The sequence below is a fragment of the Erythrolamprus reginae genome (genome assembly GCF_031021105.1).
Source record: "Erythrolamprus reginae isolate rEryReg1 chromosome 13 unlocalized genomic scaffold, rEryReg1.hap1 SUPER_13_unloc_4, whole genome shotgun sequence".
Classification (NCBI taxonomy): Eukaryota; Metazoa; Chordata; class Lepidosauria; order Squamata; family Dipsadidae; genus Erythrolamprus; species Erythrolamprus reginae.
In genome coordinates this window covers 213,574-232,528 of record NW_027248448.1, presented here as the reverse complement: position 1 = coordinate 232,528, position 18,955 = coordinate 213,574, and the positions used below count along the sequence as shown (strand labels likewise).

General features: G+C 49.2%; 1 protein-coding gene and 1 long non-coding RNA gene across 2 annotated transcripts in view; both read right to left on the bottom strand.

Annotated features, from left to right (window-relative positions):
* LOC139155169 (vomeronasal type-2 receptor 26-like) overlaps positions 1-18,955 on the bottom strand; it is a 70,466-nt gene that overhangs the window by 26,373 nt on the left and 25,138 nt on the right. The window lies entirely within an intron of this gene.
* On the bottom strand, positions 841-1,879 carry LOC139155173 (uncharacterized). The gene is made up of 2 exons (XR_011557039.1): positions 1,846-1,879; positions 841-939 (listed from the first exon to the last, which is right to left on the bottom strand). It is a non-coding gene; the product is annotated as an uncharacterized lncRNA (long non-coding RNA).

The window sequence follows — 18,955 nt, the reverse complement described above, 5'->3', positions numbered from 1 at the left end:
AAATTAAATGCTGCATAATATTCATCCAGGTCCAAGAAGGGGTTCAATAAGGGGGGGGAACCAGGGGGGGGGAGGATTCAAGTAATTTAACAACCTGTTCTCTGCCCTAATGATTTCTTCCAACAACCAGTTTGCCAAACTGCTCAGAAAGTTAACAACCGGTTCTCCTGAAGTGGTGTGATCTGGCTGAATCTCACCACTGATGGGAACATATAGATTTATGGAAGAGGCTCCCATGGAAGCTGTTCTGCTCTCCAACCACACAGATTGCTGATCAATTGGGAATCAATGTTTAGGTCTCAAAATGGCTCTGAATAGCGAATGGAATCCCTTTGCAACGTCCATTTTAAGGAGATAAGAAAAGCTGTGATGGATCAGATGAAGGTCAGTCCAAGATGCACAGTGACCACACAAATACCTCTGGTTCTCCCACGAGCAGAAGGTGGAGACCTATGGCTTTTCTCAACATGGAACAGGCATTTCCCCTCAATTTCACTTTCCTCCATCTCACCACACAGGATTGGACACCAAGACATCTTACATAATAGGAATCCCCAATTCTGGTATTCCACATAAATCTAATAAATTTTTTGCAAGTTTCATACTCCCAATCAAAAAGCACTTAGGCGGGAATGGAACTCAGGAATCTCCTGGTGATTGGCCCAAAGTCATCCAGGATGTTGACATGCTAAGGGAGGATTAGAACTCTGAGCCACATGATTTCCATGCCTAAGTGAGGATTAGAGTCTGCGGAGAGGGACGGCATACAAATCCAATAAATAAATAAAATCAAGGTAGACTTTGGCTGAATTGGAAAACATAGAGTGAAAACGCACAAACTTTTCAATATGTACCAAGCTTTACATCCACAATATGACATTGGCAAGTTGTACTTGCTAAGAAAAATAAGAGGCAGAGGGCTCTTGCAAATCCATCAAACTGTAGGAGAAGAAAAATGAAGTTTGAATGATTATGTGAACCACAGTACAGAAAAAATACTGCAAGCTGTGAAAACAGAGAACATTATAAAAACAACAGAAACAAAGGCAGAATATAAGGAAAAACTGCTGGTTGTCAGATTAAATAGATGGAAAACCAAAGCTTTGCATGGACAACACTTGAAAAACATTGAAGGAAAATGTGATGACAACCTTACATGGGAATGGCTTAAGTTGGGAACCATCAAGTAAGAAACAGAAGGTTTAATATTCGCTGCTCAAGAATTTGCCATGAAGGAAAAGATACAGAAATCCACTGACAATCCAAACTGCCCAGTTTGCAACGACAAAGTTGAAATGATTTCACACTTAATATGTGACTGCAGCAATATCATCCAAACTGATTAAGTAAGAAAGATTAGAAGTAACATGAGAAAATATTATTTCACTGAAAGAGTAGTAGATGCTTGGAACAAACTTCCAGCAGACGTGATTGGTAAATCCACAGGAACTGGATTTAAACATGCCTGGGATAAACATATATCCATCCTAAGATAAAATACAGGAAATAGTATAAGGGCAGACTCAATGCCGGATGGATAGCTGGCGGAGAGGGGCGGCATACAAGTCTAATGAATTGAATTGAATTGAATTAATGAGTAAAAGGAATAATAATAATAATGATGATGATAATGATTAATAATAATAATAATAATAATAATAATAATAATAATAATAATAATACCATGTTTCCCTTATAATAAGACATATTCTGATAAATGGGACAGGATATTATTTCAGGACATGTGTTGAAATAAGCCCTCCCCCAAATAGGCCCCTTTCCCCAACAACCTACATGAATCCCCTGTCCCATCTGCCACCCTCAAATTGTGCCGGAACATCTTACCAGAGTCTGGCAGCTCTCTGCTTCTCTTTCTCGGCCTGTCTTTGCTGCCACTCAGGAGAAGGAGAGAGAGGGGAGGGGCTGCGAGGGAGCCCATGTCTTATGTTCTTCTCTTCCTGGGTGGTGGCAGCGCATCCAGCTCCCCGAATCTGGCCTGCCGATCTTGGCCGGTGAAAGGGAGTGACAGGTGGGGAGGGGAGGGACAGCAGAGAAAGGAGACACAAGGAATCTTTCTCTCTTCCAAACTCTGCCAGAAATGAGCCTTCATGAGACTCATGGCACCTGCGCAGCCTCTTGGGCTGAAAGAGGGGAAAGATTTCTTGCATGCAGCCAAAAGGTTCCTTGTCCTGGTGCTGCGTCTCACCTGCGCTCTCCCCACCACCACCACCCGAAAGGTTTGTTCCCTGGTTGCTTCTGCTGCTGCGCCTGGCTAGAAGTTTGGCTGTCAGCTCAGGTTTGGTCGCCAGTTGCTTCTGCTCGGTGAGGATGGCTGAGGTGCTGCAGGTGTTGCTGCTGCCTTTGCTGCCCCTGTGTAGAAACATAAAAACATAGAAGATTGACGGCAGAAAAAGACCTCATGGTCCCTCTAGTCTGCCCTTATACTATTTCCTGTATTTTATCTTAGGATGGATATATGTTTATCCCATTCAGTTACTGTGGATTTACCAACCATGCCTGCTGGAAGTTTGTTCCAAGCATCTACTACTCTTTCAGTAAAATATTTTCTCATGTTGCTTCTGATCTTTCCCCCAACTAACCTCGGATTGTGCCCCCTTGTTCTTGTGTTCACTTTCCTATTAAAAACACTTCCCTCCTGAACCTTATTTAACCCTTTAACATATTTAAATGTTTCAATCATGTCCCCCCTTTTCCTTCTGTCCTCCAGACTATACAGATTGAGTTCATGAAGTCTTTCCTGATAGGTTTTATGCTTAAGACCTTCCACCATTCTTGTAGTCCATCTTTGGACCCGTTCAATTTTGTCAATATCTTTTTGTAGGTGAGGTCTCCAGAACTGAACACAGTATGGTCTCACCAGCGCTCTATACAGCGGGATCACAATCTCCCTCTTCCTGCTTGTTATACCTCTAGCTTTGCAGTCAAGCATCCTACTTGCTTTCCCTACCACCTGACCACACTGTTCACCCATTTGGAGACTATCAGAAATCACTACCCCCTAAATCTTTCTCTTCTGAAGTTTTTGCTAACACAGAACTGCCAATACAATACTCAGATTGAGGATTCCTTTTTCCCAAATGGAGGCCCCTCCTGGCCCCCTGCAGTGCAAGCTCAGCTGCAGGTGGGGAGCCCTGGCCATGGCCGAGTCAGCTCAGCTGTGACTGTCAGGGCTGCCCGGTGTCTCCCTGCTGGGCGCCTGGGAAGAGTAAGCGGGGCCTGTGGGAGGAAGGGAGGGCAGGCAAGGGTCCTGCGAGGCTCCCCTCCCCAGGAAGAGTCTGCTTCCATCGCCATCCCAAGATGGAGGGGCTTCATGGGCAGGCTGGCGGGGGCTCCGGTCAGTCAGTGCTGTTAAGGAGTGTGCAGAGTGACCTCTGACTGGTCCAAGGTAGAAGGACAAAGAGGAAACATGGAGTAGCAGATATCCAGCTGACAGCCCAGAGGTTATGATTCAGCAATACAATTCAGTTCCATTCAGTGTATAAAATATTATTTATTTTTGCAACTATCTTAAGTCAAGAACAATGCTAGTCATACACAATTACATCAGTCAATAACTCTCAGTGCATATACAATACAAAATATACAATACAAAACTTGTTCAGCTTACAAATACATAAACCAGCATTTAAACACACAGTTCTACAGCATAGTCAGAAAGACAAACAACAAATAGCCATGAATAGCAGAGAAAAGGAGATGGAGGGAGAGAGAGTCAGACTTCTGGCTCCTCTTATGGGAATCTGTAACACTAGTTCTTAAAGCACAACAGTATTCTATGACATGGAAGCCTACATTGTTGGTTTGTGTTATATATTAAACCAACTGGTTATGTGCATAGGACTAACCAGCGTTCGGGTGGGGGAGATTGGAGCTGAAGGGAGCAGGGGGAAAGGGGGGACCGTCACCATAGAATGGGAGGCGCACTCACAGAGCGGCCCCTGCTCTGACAGAAGTTTCGCAACCGCAGAGTCGGAGTTGTGAGAGGGGCAACGAAGGAGAGAAGCGCCTGTCTGGGATCTGGGGGCGGGACTTGCAAACCCCCCAGGGAACCTCCACCAGCGTCTTGGCCAGAAGCTGAAGAAGGCAGCCCTGTCCTCATTGGCTGGGAGGATCACCAAGGAACAGATGGTGGATGGCCTGGATTGCCCTTTTGCAAGGAAGGAAGCCGGAACTCCTTTTCGCTCTAGGACTTCACACCTCTCTGGCCTTAACCCTTGCGCTCCGCTTCCATCAGGCGTAGGTGATGCCGTCTCTGTCCGTGAACTGCCCGGTGTCAATTGGCAATGGGCCTTTCTCCTGAGCCGAAATGGGCCCATCAGTGACCCGTCATCCACTCCCTCCACCCGTCAGATCTCAGCCTCGCTTGGATTGTGATGCCAAAGAGGCAAAGGCGCGTCTCTCTTGCCTCCGGCTCGCAAGGGAGGCTGCCGTGGCTGACCACCAGGGGGCTCCCTCCGCAGGAGGTGCTGCCCTGGCAAGTCGTTAGCCTCAAATGGGAAATGAGCATGCGCCTGCATCTTTTCCCGGCCTCTGCTTATCTTGCTCCCCAACCTGCTGAGAAGGCACGGAGGGGGGATTGGAGGGAAGGCTTCCCCGGCGTCCGTCCCCTCCCCCACCCTTTGCACCGAGACACCCCCTTCCTCCCAGCCAAGGGGCTGCAAGGGGGTCTGTAGAATGTATTTATAGCTAAAGGGAAAGGTACACGGTTAAGAAAGAGCTCCGAAGTTGGAATGAATTTAGGGGTTTTGAATTAGTCTGCTAACCATCGAATGGACTTGGGGAAGGATAAGAGGGAAGAAGTGAAAGTAGATAGGAAGAAGAGAGGAGGATGTGGAAAGTAGGAGAGGGAAAGAGGGGGGAAGACGGCAGAGGGAGATAGAGGGAGGGGAGTAGTGTGAAATATAGGAAGAAAGCAGAAATATAGGAGGGAAGTATAAAAGCAGCAATTCAGGAGGTTATATTATGATATTTGGGATAGAAATATATCACTATGGGTGTTTTGATGATATGGTATATGTATGTACAGTATATTTGTGTATGTTTAGTGAAAAAAAAATATTTTAAAAAACCCCACACTTTCATTTCAGAGTCAGAAAAGACTTGGGGGCGACAGACACCCCCCAATCCAAAGGGAAGCTAAATCAGGAAGAGGCGGAGAGGATCTGCAGGGATCCCTCCTAGCCCAGCCGGATCCTCCCCTCCACTCGGCTCTCTCGGGAAAGGTGCAGCTTCGCTTTGCAGGAGAAAAACCCGATTTCTTGTTACGTTATGTCTTGTTATATTATCTGGTATCTTCTATAAGTTGCTTTTGTACATACATATTTATATGTTTTTAAAACTGTTCAATCAAAATCATTTTTTATTTTTAAAAAATCTGTGGAAAAAACGGGGAGTGAAAGGCCTTGGAAAGATCTTGGGCTAAATGACTTGGGCAGGGAGAGAGAAGGAGAGAGAGAGGAGGAAGGAGGGAGGGAAAATACAGGGAAAGGAGGAGTAGTAGGATTTAGCCGGTCCTCCCTAGTTCAGGAAGTTAGGAGTTTGATCCTAGGTAAAGGCAGATGTTGCTTGGACAGAGGTTTGGACTAGATAACCTGCAAGGTCCCTTCCAACTCTGTTGTTGTGTTCATCTGAACCGGTTGAATTGCCTGGCCCTGGCCCCTCCTCCTGGCCTCCCTTACTTGGCCCCGCCCTGCCTCACCCCTCCCCTCCTGAGGGTCTTCCTCCCCCTCCCCAGAAAATGACCAATCTCGAGATCCCATGGATCAGACCTATCTATGTCGCCAGGCGTGGGGCAACTAACATATCCCCCCCCCTCTTCTGATCATTAAAAGTTACGTGTGGGTATGATTGTAATATTGAGTGTTGATTGTGTATTACTGCTTGTTTTTTAAGTTAATGGGTTTTAGCCATAGTTTTAATTATTAGATTTGTATTTATATTGTGTTATTGTTGTTGTGAGCCACCCCGAGTCTCCAGAGAGGGCATACAAGTCTAATAAATTATTATTATTATTATTATTAATCATTATTATTAATTATTATTAATTACTACTACTACTACTACTACTACTACTACTACTACTACTACTACTACTATATCATTTCGACACAATCGGAGTCGAAGGGCGGAAAATCTGAAGGGGCTGCTTCGTCCAGACCTTCCGAGCAAGAGAGACGCGTGTTTGGAGGAAGGAACTCTCCTTTCCCGAGAGAGCCCAGCGGAGGATTCCACCGGGAAAGGGGGGAGGATCTGGGCAGAGAATCAGTCAGAATTATATCCCTGCAGATCCTTTCTGCCTCTTCCTGCTTCAGGTGAGGGCTTTCCGCGACTTCCCTTCGGATTGGGAGGGGGATTCTGTGACCCCCACCCCAAGTCTTCCCTTGCTGTGGGGCGCCTCTCCCCTCTTCTCCTCCAGCAGAAATCTTCTCTGGCAAACGAAACCCTCTGCAGCGCCACTGCATGATGGATGGGGGGAGGGCAGAAGGACGTCCACTCTCCCCTCCAGGGCTGCCATGAACTACGCCCCCCCCCCAAGACTGAAAACATCCCCCCTCCCTCCCCTCCCCCGCTTCTCTCGCTTCCCTCATGTGAAGTCCAGGGAAACTCTGCCCGGAGACCGATGACGCTGAAGAAAGGAGGATTCCCATTGGTCCTGCTTTTCTGTGCCCTCCTTATTCCGGAATTCCAAACAGACGCTGCCCCCTCCCCCCCAATGCAGCCCCTCGGTCTCTGGGGCTGAGCGGCCGCATCCTCTCCGTCCCTTCCGAAAGAACCGCCGGGGCTTTGGGGGTTCCTCGCACAACGGGCCTGGCTGGTTGTAGGTGGCCTTTCTCGGCGTTTCTCCAGCCGGGCGTCGCCTTGAAGCCCCCTTCTGGGCTGGGCATCCTTTCCGCGATCCCTTCGCTTTGCGCAGAGGGGGAAACGGCGGGGAATCCCACTGCCTGAGCCAAAGGGATCCCGGAGATCCTGAGACTTGGCTTTTCAGCTCCTTTCCCTTTCTGTCCTTTCTCTGTCTTCTTTTCCTTTCCCCCTCCCCCTTCATTTCCCTTTCCTTTCCCTTTCTGTCCTTCTATCTGCCTTTCCTTTCCCTTTCTTTTTTGCATATTCTCTCCTTTTTCTATCTTCTTTCTTTTCCTTTCCCTCCCTTTTCCTTTCTTTTGCTTTACTTCCCTCTTTTCCCCCTTTCTTTCTTTCTCTTTCTTTTCTATTCCTCTTTATTCCACACTTTTTCTCCCCCCTCTTTCCCCATTTTCTCCTTCTTTACTACTTTTTTTTCCTATTTTATGCCTTAATAATAAAAATAATAAAAAGGAACCTTTTATTTTAGGTTGGATTATGCAAATTTCACGAGGGAAAATGTCTCTCTGTGTGTGTGTGTGTGCGCGCGCGCGCAGCCAGATGCTTCCAGCCCCAGAGGAAGAATCCGCGGTTCTGCATGTGGCGGGGGTGGGGGCGGGTGTCGCGAGGAAGCGTTTATCTCGGCCGTTGGAGGTGGGAGGGGCCAGAACGAGGAACAGCACCAATGGGAATTTTGCCTGCCTGAGCGACATCGGCTTCTGTGCAGAGTCCTTTGTGGCTTCACCTGAAGGAGTAGAAAGAGAAGTGGGGAAAGTGGGAGAGGGGAGGGAGGAGTGAACTTGGCTTCTTCTCTGGGCGGAACCTGGGCGGGGCGGGACATTTAATCCACTTTACCCCCCACCCCAGCAACGGCCTTCAAGCTTCATTTTGACGTTGGGGGGACAAAAGGTGACACCTTTCAGCCCCCCCAAAAACACCGCTGAGGGGAGAGGGGTCCCCGAGGGGTCCCAGGCCCCATTCTGTCCTCCCGGGTTAGAGGGGAGCCCAGCTAATCCTGGGGAGGTTCAATCCTGGAGTAAAAATGGCATAAAAGCTGCTTGCTGGACGTGGAAAGGAGTTAATCTGGATTGGCAGACCGCTGTGTATTTTACCAATAAAGGGGGAGATTTGTTCCTTAGGGCTGGCCGTGGGTTATTTTTTCCCAGAAGGGAACAAAACAGGAGTGAAAAATCACAGTTCCTTAAGCCCTTCTTCCACAGGTGCTGAAGGAACCCTGCAATTCTCCCTTGATAACTGTCCCAGAAGAGAAGAACAAGAAGCGATCAAATGTATTGTGGGTTCGGGTTTTAAAATCCTGCCCTCGAAAATGCAGTTGCGTGCCGATTTCTCCGTCAAACACAAGAGCTTCGTCTTCCAAAATCCCCCGCCGCCTTTCTAGTGCGTTTTGCCGGCCCCTCTCACATTCCCTTCGGTTCCCTCCCGAACTTTAAGCCCCCCTTCCTCCTCTTCCTCCTCCACTGCTCTTCTTCACCCACATGCAACACGCAACCACAACTCCACACTAACAATATCCCACCCAGGTCTTCATCTTATGAACACGGGATTCTCAGATAGACACACACACACACACACACACACACACACACAAACAGGAGGGGGAGGCTTGTATCTCTATCCACCCAATGGGGGGGGTCCCCAAACGCCCCAGCCCCCTGCAGGGAACCCCCAGCAATGCCACCAGCAGCTTCTTTCCTGGAGGGAAATCCTGGGTTGGAGGGGGGTAGACAGCGGCCACCCGCCCTTTGCTTAGGGACGCTGGGGAGACCCCTTATAAAGGCGGGGTTCCTTCCTGGGGATCCTGAAGAGCATCCAAACGTTCCTGCCACCAAGTGGGAAAGAAGCCCCAAAGGAAAGAAATTCCCGCGCTGGCTGTGATTGTGGCTTGGAGGAGACAGGAAGCCCCCCCCCCCCCACCTCTTGCAAGATCCCTCCTCCCTGTCTCCCTCCCACGGCTGCCTGCCATCTGGTGGGACCCCTTTCCTGGGGGATGATCCTGCCGGCCCCTCCCTCCCGGCCAGACCCCCTTGCAGCTTCTTGGCTGGAGGGGAGGGGGTGTCTCGGTGCAAAGGGTGGGGGGAAGGGACGGACGCCGAGAAAGCCCTTCCTCCCTTCCCCCCGCCGTGCCTTTTCATCAGGCTGGGGAGTGAGAGCAGAAGCCGGTAAGTCAGATACGCATGCTCAGTTCCCTTTTGAGGCTAAGGAGCTGCCAGTGCAGCGCTGGGTGCGGAAGGAGCCCCCTGGTGGCCCGCCGCCATCACGGCGGCCCCCCTTGCGAGCCGGAGGCAAGAGAGACGCGGAACTGAGTTCTGACGGGTGGAGGCACTGGAGGGAGTGGATGACGGGTCACCAAGAGGCTCATTTCGGCTCACGCGAAAGCTCCAATGCCAATTGACACCGAGCAGTTCACGGAGATTCCGCATTATCTACGCCTGATGGAGGCGCAGCCCAAGCGTTAAGGCCAGAGCGGTATGAAGTCCTAGAGCGGAAAGGAGTTCCGGTTTCCTTCCTTCCTCGCGAAAGATCCTCCCATGTGGAATTTCTTCCTCCCCCCATCCAGGAACTACTGTGGTGAAAGCTTCTCTCGCGCATGCTCCGTTGCTCCTTTTAAGTTGCCGTTTTGCCCGGGAGGCTCGAAGGGTTTTCTCTTCAGTCCTGAGGGTGAGGGTGGGTTGTTGGTGAATATACGGAGGGGGTGGGGGCAGGCAATCCGGCCAGGGTCTTGGCCCCTCCCTTTTCCCTGCGCTGAATTGCTGGGGGGATTTGGCGTGCAGGCCCTGCTGGGAACGATAAATTACTCCTACAAATAATGATGCATTTGTGACTCTTAACTCTGGGGGAGAATTATCTCCGTCCCACTTTCTCATGACTCATTAAAATGTCAAGGTGATGAGCAATGTTCCCTCTAATTTTTTTGGGGTGTGGGCGGAAAAGTATAGTGTCTGAGTGGCACATTAGGTGAGTCCTTCAGGACTGGGCGGCATAGAAGTCAAATTTAATTAATTAATTTTCATGCCTGAGCGGAGCTATGTATTTAGCCAATAGTTAATGAATCTAACCATAGAGGTTCTCAAATTCTGAAACAGATTCCTAAAAAGATAAAAAAAATTATGCAACCCACTTTATGAATAAATTAATGTTTTCAATGGCATAAGGGCTAGGCAAGGAAATGCTTTTAAATTTCATGTTATAATGCATGTTAAATAAAACAATTACAGAATTGTATAATTTAATTTTCAAATATTTTGTTTAAATATGATATTTATGACTATGTTTTGATGGGATGAATGAACTTGCTTACTTTTGTTGACATCTGAATTTTATTCCTTGTTATGATCAATGTCAGATAATTGCAAAAAAACCCCACCCTGAGTCACAGAAGTAGAAATGCCACAAACCTTTATCAGCACTCTCCTTCAATTGATTATTAGGATTGGGTAAGAAGCTTTTCTGAAAATACCTAAAAGTGTTTCCATGCTAAAAAGCCAAAAATGTAAAAAATGATTTGGAATAGTAAATTTCACTATGAAAAAGTAACTCAAAAGATTATGGAATTATCAGTATGTTAGTGGAGATACATGACACAAACATTTCGGACAGAAGCAATGCACAGTAACATTTGTTATCATAATTTAAATGATTTAGTTGGCAGCTCATACACTTCTTACCGCTACTAAAAAAAGAAGCATAGCAATGCCAAAAATTCCAAATTTGATTATCATGTCTGAAACAAATCTTTTTTAAAAATTCCTACATACCACTTCCAAACCAATGTTGAACTTCTTACTTTATAGAGAAGAAAACAATTGCTAGCTTTGTTTTCCAAAACCCGTAAACATTGAAATAATTTCTGTCTCCTCTTATACATTCTGTGCAGTATTTAGGAGAACAGTATCTAACATATATGGGAACATAATTGTTAAACTTTACTGAGAAGTCAGTCCCTTGCTCAAGACAGCCTATCCATGTGAGCTGAGCATAGGATTACAAATACTGTCTTTCTAAATAAAACCATAAATGCAACTTTAACTACTCTCCATTAAGTTATACTAACTACATTCATAGTATACTACTACAAATAGATATGTTTTGAAGAAGCTGAATATACCACTACAAATTTTGTGAAACTAAAATACTTATAATGATATTGCCCAGGAGTTCACTTCAATTAATTTACTGTAAGGCAAAATTTATACTGAAACGTTCCCTAACTAAGAAATCCCACTATCAACTCAGTATCAATTGTCACACTTATTTATGGAGAGATATAGAACAAGCACTATACAAGCATATTCCCTTAGTGGCTTGACAATAAATATGTATACACATTTATCACATGAATACAAATGCAAAACCTGACTACTTCCCAATTAGATCATTTTGGTTGAACAAATAAAGCCATCAGCTTTTTTATTATTTGTTTGTTTTGTTTGTTTTGTTTTTTGTTTGTTTGTTTATTTATTTATTTACTTACTTACTTACTTACTTACTTACTTACTTACTTACTTACTTACTTACTTACTTACTTACTTACTTACTTATTTATTTATTTATATGCCGCCCCTATCCGTAGACTTGGGGCGGCTAACAACAATAATAAAACAGCATATGGTTTGCTTTCCTCTCTCGGAGCTTCCCCGTCCCTCGGCTGCCCACCGGCACCGGCTGCCCTCGGGGACCAACGCTGCTCTTAGAGAAGACAACTGGGCTGCCCCCCACCTCCCCCGCGGGGAGTGGGGTAAGGTCTTCACTCTGGCTCCCTTCAGCTTCCTTAGTCCACCGCTGCGGGAGAAACGGTCGCTTCCCGAAGGAGAAAGGAAGAGACCGAACTGCCGCCTTCTCCCCCCGCAGAGGAGAAACCGCCGGGCTCGAGATCCGCCACTGCCTTCCACAGAGATGACGGCGCTCCACCCCACTCCTCCCCCCACCGGATTTTCCCTTATTCCCCCTGCAAACAGCGTGGGGGGGGGGGGCTCAGCTTCTCACCTCCCGCTCACCGCCTGCTGGTTCCTGGCCGTACTTGTCCTATTCTGATGCCGGCTGTTCTCTCTGGCGCCCGGGCTAGGCGGCTCAGGGGACTGCGCGGCGCTTTCCCCCGGACCCCGGTCCGGCCTTCACGCTGGGGAGGAGCCAATTCAGATGCGCGCAAAGGCATAACTGCCATGCACTTTGAAAGTGCCGCCTTCAGCAGGGGAGGAGCGGGGAGGAGCCACGGCGGGTGGGAAAGCATAACTACGCGCACGTGGAAAGTGCTGCGCTAAGATCTCCCGTTGCCTGCGCGGCCGCTCACGCACAGCTTATGGGAAACAGTGCTGCCGGGGACTCCTCAGTCAGCCCTCTGAGACCCCCCAAGTCCCCCCTGGCTGTGGGGCTGAGTCTCCCCTTCAGTCACCGCCTGCAGCCCCCCTGCAGGATGAATGTATGGGGGGAGGGCAGGAGGAAGTCCACCCTCCCTTCTAGGGCTGCCATGACCTCCCTTGAGCTGCAGCCCCCCAAGACCGAGAATATTCCCCCTCCCTCTGCTTCTCTCTCTGCCCCTGAACTCTCCTCCCAAGGAGACTCTGCCTGGAGACCGATGACGCTGACGAAAGGGGAATTCCCATTGGTCCCTCCGCTTTTCTGGGCCCTCCCTCTTCCAAAGTTCCAGGCAAAAGCTCCTCCCCCCAATGCAGCCCCTCCATCTCTGGGGCTGAGCGGCCGCATCCTCTCCATCCCTTCCGAAAGAGCCGCCGGGCTTCGGGAGTTCCTCGCACAATGGGCCTCGCTGGTTGCAAGCGGCCTTTCTCGGCCCCTCCGGTTTTTCTCCCTCCGGGCGTCGCCTGAAGCCCCATTCTGGGCTGGGCAGCCTCTCAGAAATCCCTTCACTTTGGGCAGAGGGAGAGCCGGCAGGAATCCCACTGCCTGAACCAAAGGGATCCAGGAGATCCTGAGATTTAGCTTTCCAGCCCTTCCCTCCCACTCCACTTCACTCCTTTCACTTTCTGTCCTTTCCCTTTTCATCCCCCTCCCCCTTCCTTTCCCTTTCCTTTTCTTTCTCTTTCTTTTTTTCTTTCCTTTCCTTTCCCTTTCTGTCCTTACTCTATCTTCTTTTATTTCCTTTCACTTTCTTTTCGATTTCCTTTTCTTTCCCTTTCCCTTCTTTCATTTCCTGTCCTTATTCTATCTTCTTTCCTTTCCCTTTCTTTCTCTTTCTCTCTGTCTATCTATCATCTATCTATCTATCTATCTATCTATCTATCTATCTATCTATCTATTCATTGCATTTATATGCCACTCACTCTGAAGTGGACTCTACGCAGCTAACAACGGTTATAAATACAATACAAGTTTTAAAAAACGGTAAAAACATCACTAAAATAACGTATATAATAATAAAAAACCCATACATACTATCAATCTTAATTCCAGGCCTTCTTCTATCTTCTTTCCTTTCCTTTCCTTTTAATCTTTATTTCACCAATTTTCTCCCCCCTTCTCCCCCTTTCTCGTTTCTTTACTACTTTTATTTTCTATTTTATGCCATGATAATAAAAATAATAATAACGAGCCTTTTGTTTTAGGATGGATTGTTTGTTTGTGTGTGTGTGTGTGTGTGTGTGAGAGAGAGAGAGAGCAGCCCGATGCTTCCAGCCCCAGACGAAGAATCTGCCCTTCTGCATTGGGGGGAGGGGCTGTCACGGAGAAACGTTTATCTCTGCCGTTGGAGGTGGGAGGGGCCAGAATGAGGAACAGCACCAATGGGAATTCTCCCTGCTTGAGCGTCATCGGTTTCTGGGCAGAGTCCTTTGTGGCGTCACCTGAAGTAGGAGAGAGACAAGCGGAGATAGGGGGAGGAAGGGGGATCTTGGCCTGAAGAACCAACTGGGGCTTCTTCTCTGGGCGGAACTCTCTCCTCCAGTGGGTGAAGTCAAGGGAGAGTCTGCCTGGAGATAGATGACGCTGGAGAAGGGAGAATTCTCATTGGACCTCCTCCTTTCTGGAGGCTCACAATTCCTAACTTCGAGGAAACTCTATTCCGGGCTCAGCTGCCTTTCTACAATTCCTTCGCCCAGAGGGAACCGGCGGGGAATCCCCGTGTCTGAGCCAAAGGGATTCACAGGATTTTGGAGACAAATTGTTTTCCTGGGGGGTTGGGACCCTGGGGAGGGGAGGGGGGAGGCAGGGCGGGGCCAGGCAGGGGAGGCCAGAAGGAGGGGCCAGGACCAGGCAATTCAGCCGGTTCAGATGAACACATCCACAGAGTTGGAAGGGACCTTGCAGGTCATCTAGTCCAACCCCCTGTCCAAGCAACATCTGCCTCTACCTAGGACCGAGCTCCCAACCTCCTGAACCAGAGAGAATCAGCTAAATCCCACCACTCCTCCCTTCCCTGTATTTTCTTTTCCCTCCCTCCTTTCCTCCTCCTCCTTCTCTCTCTCCCCCCGAGTCATTGAGCCCCAGATCTTCCCCAGGGCTTTCACTCCCGTTTTTTCTATTCATTCCACAGACTTTGCCTGGGACTCTCTGGGGGTCTCTTTCAGCTTCTGACTCTCCATCTTTTTAAAAAATTATTGAACAGTTTAAAAAAAACATATAAATACAAATATACATGTGTACAAAACCAACTTTCAAAAGACACCACATGATATTACATAACATAACAAGACCTAAACAGTAAAAATTAATATTCATTTAGCAATGTTGCATATTGGTATATTTTCGGTGTATCTATAACACTTATTCATTAACTTAACTATATTCACATAATCCAACTCATTACAATTATCTCTCTCATAACATCTTGTCTAAAAGTATTCACCTTTCACTTTATGTCCTATATACATCACTAACTTTCTGGGGCACTTTGCCTGCCCCTCGTCTGCTGTTCTCACATTCCCTTTGGTTCCCTCCCGGGCTTTAAACCCCCACCCCTTCCACCTCTTCCTCCTATTCTTCCTCCCCCTCTACCTCCTCCACTGCTCTCCTTCACCCACAAGCCACAGGCAACCACAACACTGCACCAACAATACCCTTCCCACGCCATTGTCTTACGACCACGGGATTCCCAGATGGACCCATGCACAAGAACAGGAGGGGGGAGGCTTGTATCTCTCTCCCTCCCAGGAGGGGTCCCCAAAAGCCCCCCCCCCCGCCAGCCCTCTGCAGGGAACCCCCAGCAATGCCGCCAGCAGCTTCTTTCCTGGAGGGAAATCCTGGGCTGGAGGGAGGGGAGACAGGGGCCACCACCCTTTGGGGATCCCAAAGAGTATCCAAATGTTCCTGGCACCAAGTGGGAAAGAAGCCCCAAAGGAAAGAAATTCCTGCGCTGGCTGCGATTGTGGCTCGGAGGAGAGAGGAAGCCCCCCTCCTTGCAAGCCCTCCCCCTCCCTCCCTCCCCCGGCTGCCTGCAATCTGGTGGGACCCCCTTCCCAGGGATACTCCTCCCTGCACCTCCCTTCCGGCCAGATCCCCTTGCAACCTCTTGACTTGCAAAGGGTGGGGGGAAGGGACGGACGACGGGGAAGTCTTTCCTCTCCTCCCCCCTCTGTGCCTTTTTATCAGGATAGAGAGCAGAAGGAGCAGAGACGGACAAAAGGCAGTTGCGCATGTTCAGCTCCTCTTTGAGGCTAAAGAGCTGCCAGGGCAGCGCCGCCTGCTGAGGGAGCCCCCTGGTGGTCGGCCACGGCAGCCCCCCTTGCGAGCCGGAGGCAAGAGAGAGACACGCCGTTGCCTCTTTGGCACTGCAATCCAAGCGGGGCTGAGATCTGACGGCTCACCAAGGGGTTCAATTCGGCTCCCGAGAAAGGCCCAACGCCAATTGACACCGGGGAGTTCACGGACAGAGTCTGCATCATCTATGTCTGATGGAGCCGCAGCGCAAGGGTTAAGGCCAGAGAGTTGTGAAGTCCTAGAGTGGAAAGGAGTTCCGGCTTCCTGCCTTTCTTGCAAAAGCTCCTCCCACGTGCAATGACTGCCCCTCCCATCCAGGAGCTACTGTGGGGGGTCCTCTGAAACTGCCATTCGGCGCGCGAGGCTCGGAAGCTTCTGTCAGTCCTGACTCCTGAGGAGATGGGAGTGAATACACAGGGAGCGGGGGGGGGGGGGACAGGCAATTCCTTTTTCTCTGTGCTGAAGTGCTAGGGAGACTTGGCATGCAGGTACTGCTGGGGGGTTTTGCTGGGGGCTGCAGGGGGGGTGTCACCAAGGGACCTTTCTGGGTCCCCCCCTTTGGCAGAGATTCTTGGCGCCAGAGTCCTGAAGGTGTTCCTAAAAAGGCCTGACTGTCCCTCCCCCTGCAGGAAAGGAGCAGTGGATTCTTCCAGGGAGTGGGAGGAGGCTGGTCTGAATAGGGAGTGATGGGTTTTGTGGTCCAGGAGATTTGTTGGAGGCTGCAGTTGGAGCCCCCCTCCCCGCCCCACAGTCCCATTGGATGGGAAGGGCTCCAGGCAGCCCTGAGCTTCAGTGGGGAGGAGGAGAACCTTGGCCCATCCTTCTCCCTCTCAGGAGGGATCCCTGGCTGAATCCACGAGATTCTTTTACTCAGAGAGCCTGCAGGGACAGCCTGAATTGTTCGGGGAAAGGACTTTGCTTGGCCAATGCTGGGAAGACCCCCTAAAGGCCGGATTCCTTCCTGGGGCTCATGGGGACCCTCCCAACATCCCATAGCCTCCCATCTGCAGGGACCCCCTTCCTTGGGAGGCTGCACAGTTCCTCCCAGCCCTCCCCACTGCTAGGACAGGGGTCAATGAAGCCGGGAAGCCCTTGCCCCTCCCCCCTCGGAGCCTTTCCATCAGGCTGCTGAGCCAGAAAAGCAGAACAGGCAAAAGGCAGAGATGTCTTGAGGTTGCCAAGTTTGGGGACCCCTGTTTTAGACTTTGCCCCCAAAAGCGGTGCCTGAAATTTCCTCATGCAGTGCCGCCTTATAGGCCGGCCTTTGGCAGGTTTACAGAACAGGGTAGGTAAAAGAACTGAAGAGAGAAGTGGATGGAATCACAAACCTACTATCAAATAGTAGAACAACCTGTTCCTCTATCTTGGGAACTTTAAGGTACACGGACTTCAAGTCCCAGAATTCTCCAGCCAGCATTTAATCCCAGTATTTGGGCTGACTGGCATGCCTGGCTGGAGAATTCTGGGAGTTGAAGTCCACACACCTTTAATTTCCCCAAAATTCTGTAGAACAGAAATCATTGATGTGTTTTTTTGTCTTGCACAGAACACAAGAAATTCCATACAACTCACTTTGTGAGTTTGTTCTTGTTTTGGCTTTCTAAAAGAAGGGAAAAGACAAATGAAAGACTTCCAAGGTCCTTTCCAATTCTGTTTTTCTGTATTCTGAATTTCCTTACAGACATTGGATGATGTGTAAGACATTGTAGTAGTTTTCTTTCAAATATAAGAAGCCCGGTCGCAATATTTTTTTAATCACAAAGAGAATGTTTGCTAAAATACTTATATAGGGAAAGAAAAATTCTATTTGTTTATCTGCTTTTTAATTTGTTTGCTAATGCCTTGAATCTGTGCCAATTTTTTAAGGCACATGTTTCAATGATATTTGTTGTGATTTTTCCATCCCCCTTATCACTCACTTTAATTCCCAGCTTTTCAAACGAGAGTACGGATAATTGGTGTAACATCACTTTAGCTTATTCTTATTCTGCAATAGAAAATTTATTACTGATTCAGATGTAATACTATTATCCATGTTTTTTGTTTTAATTGCAGGAATAATTTCTTTATGTGACATGGAGTGTGTATGTATGAAAGCCCTGTATCTTTTATTTTGTTTTATTAGTTGAAAAATGTTCAAGGCAAATACTGCTCAAATATAATTCTGAATCACATGCAATTTAATTTCCATTTTTTTTAAAAAAAACATGTATAAATCATAATTTCAAATGCTTCCATTCGTCCACTTTTCCTTCCTATTATCTATATTCCTATTACAGTGATCCCCCGCTCGTTGCGAGGGTTCCGTTCCAGGACCCCCCGCAACGAGCGGGTTTTCGCGAAGTAGCTCTGCGGAAGTAAAAACACCATCTGCGCATGTGCAGATGGTGTTTTTACTCCCACAGCGCTAGCGAGGAGCCGAAGATTGGGGGCGGCGCGGCTGTTTGCCGCCGGCATGGGGGGCTTCCTGGCAGCCCCCCAAACCCAGGTTGGGGGTCCGGGGGGTGCTGGCAAGCCCCCCATGCCGGCGGCGACATTTTAAAATAGCCGCGCCGCCCCCAATCTTCGGCTCCTCGCTAGCGGGCAGGCAGGCGGCGGACAAGCCGTTCGCTGGCGCTGGCTCTCGGCGCTTTCGAGCTGAGTCCGGGAGCGAATTCGCTTCCGGACTCAGCTCAAAAGCGCCGATAGCCAGCGCAAGCGAACGGCTTGTCCACGCTGTCTCTCGGCGCTTTCGAGCTGAGTCCGGGAGCGAATTCGCTTCCGGACTCAGCTCAAAAGCGCCGATAGCCAGCGCCAGCGAACGGCTTGTCCACGCTGTCTCTCGGCGCTTTTGAGCTGAGTCCGGGAGCGAATTCGCTTCAGGACTCAGCTCGAAAGCGGCGAGAATGAACGGCGTGGGCGGGCGAAGGGCGGGCGGCAGCGAGGAGTTTGCGTGGGCGGTGGGGAAACTCCTTGCTGATGCCCGCTGCTCGCCCTCCCGCCAGCAAGAGGGGGAAGACCCAGGGAAGCCCCCCAGCAGCTGATCTGCCGGGCCCCATCTACGCATGCGTGCCCATAGAAAAAAAAGGGCACGCATGCGTAGATGGTGTTTTGACTTCCGGGTTCAAAAATCGCAAATTACCCTGTTCGCAATTATTGGGGACGCAATAACCGGGGGATCACTGTATTGTATATGTTGTGATTCAGCCTGAGGCTGCTCAGGGACTGGCTGCGTCTCTGCTGGCTCCATGCCTGGAGGAGGAGGACAGCGAACAGGAGGGGGCTGAGCAGTCGGAAGGGGGAGGGGACAGTCAGGAATGGGATGAGGAAGAACAGCAGGAGAGCCCGGGGGGGGGGGGACTCTCCCCAGCCAGTAGCTTGGAATCATTAGGTAATGACGCACAAGCTGTCATTGACATGCGACAGAGACGTTCAGAGCAAAGAAAGGAGC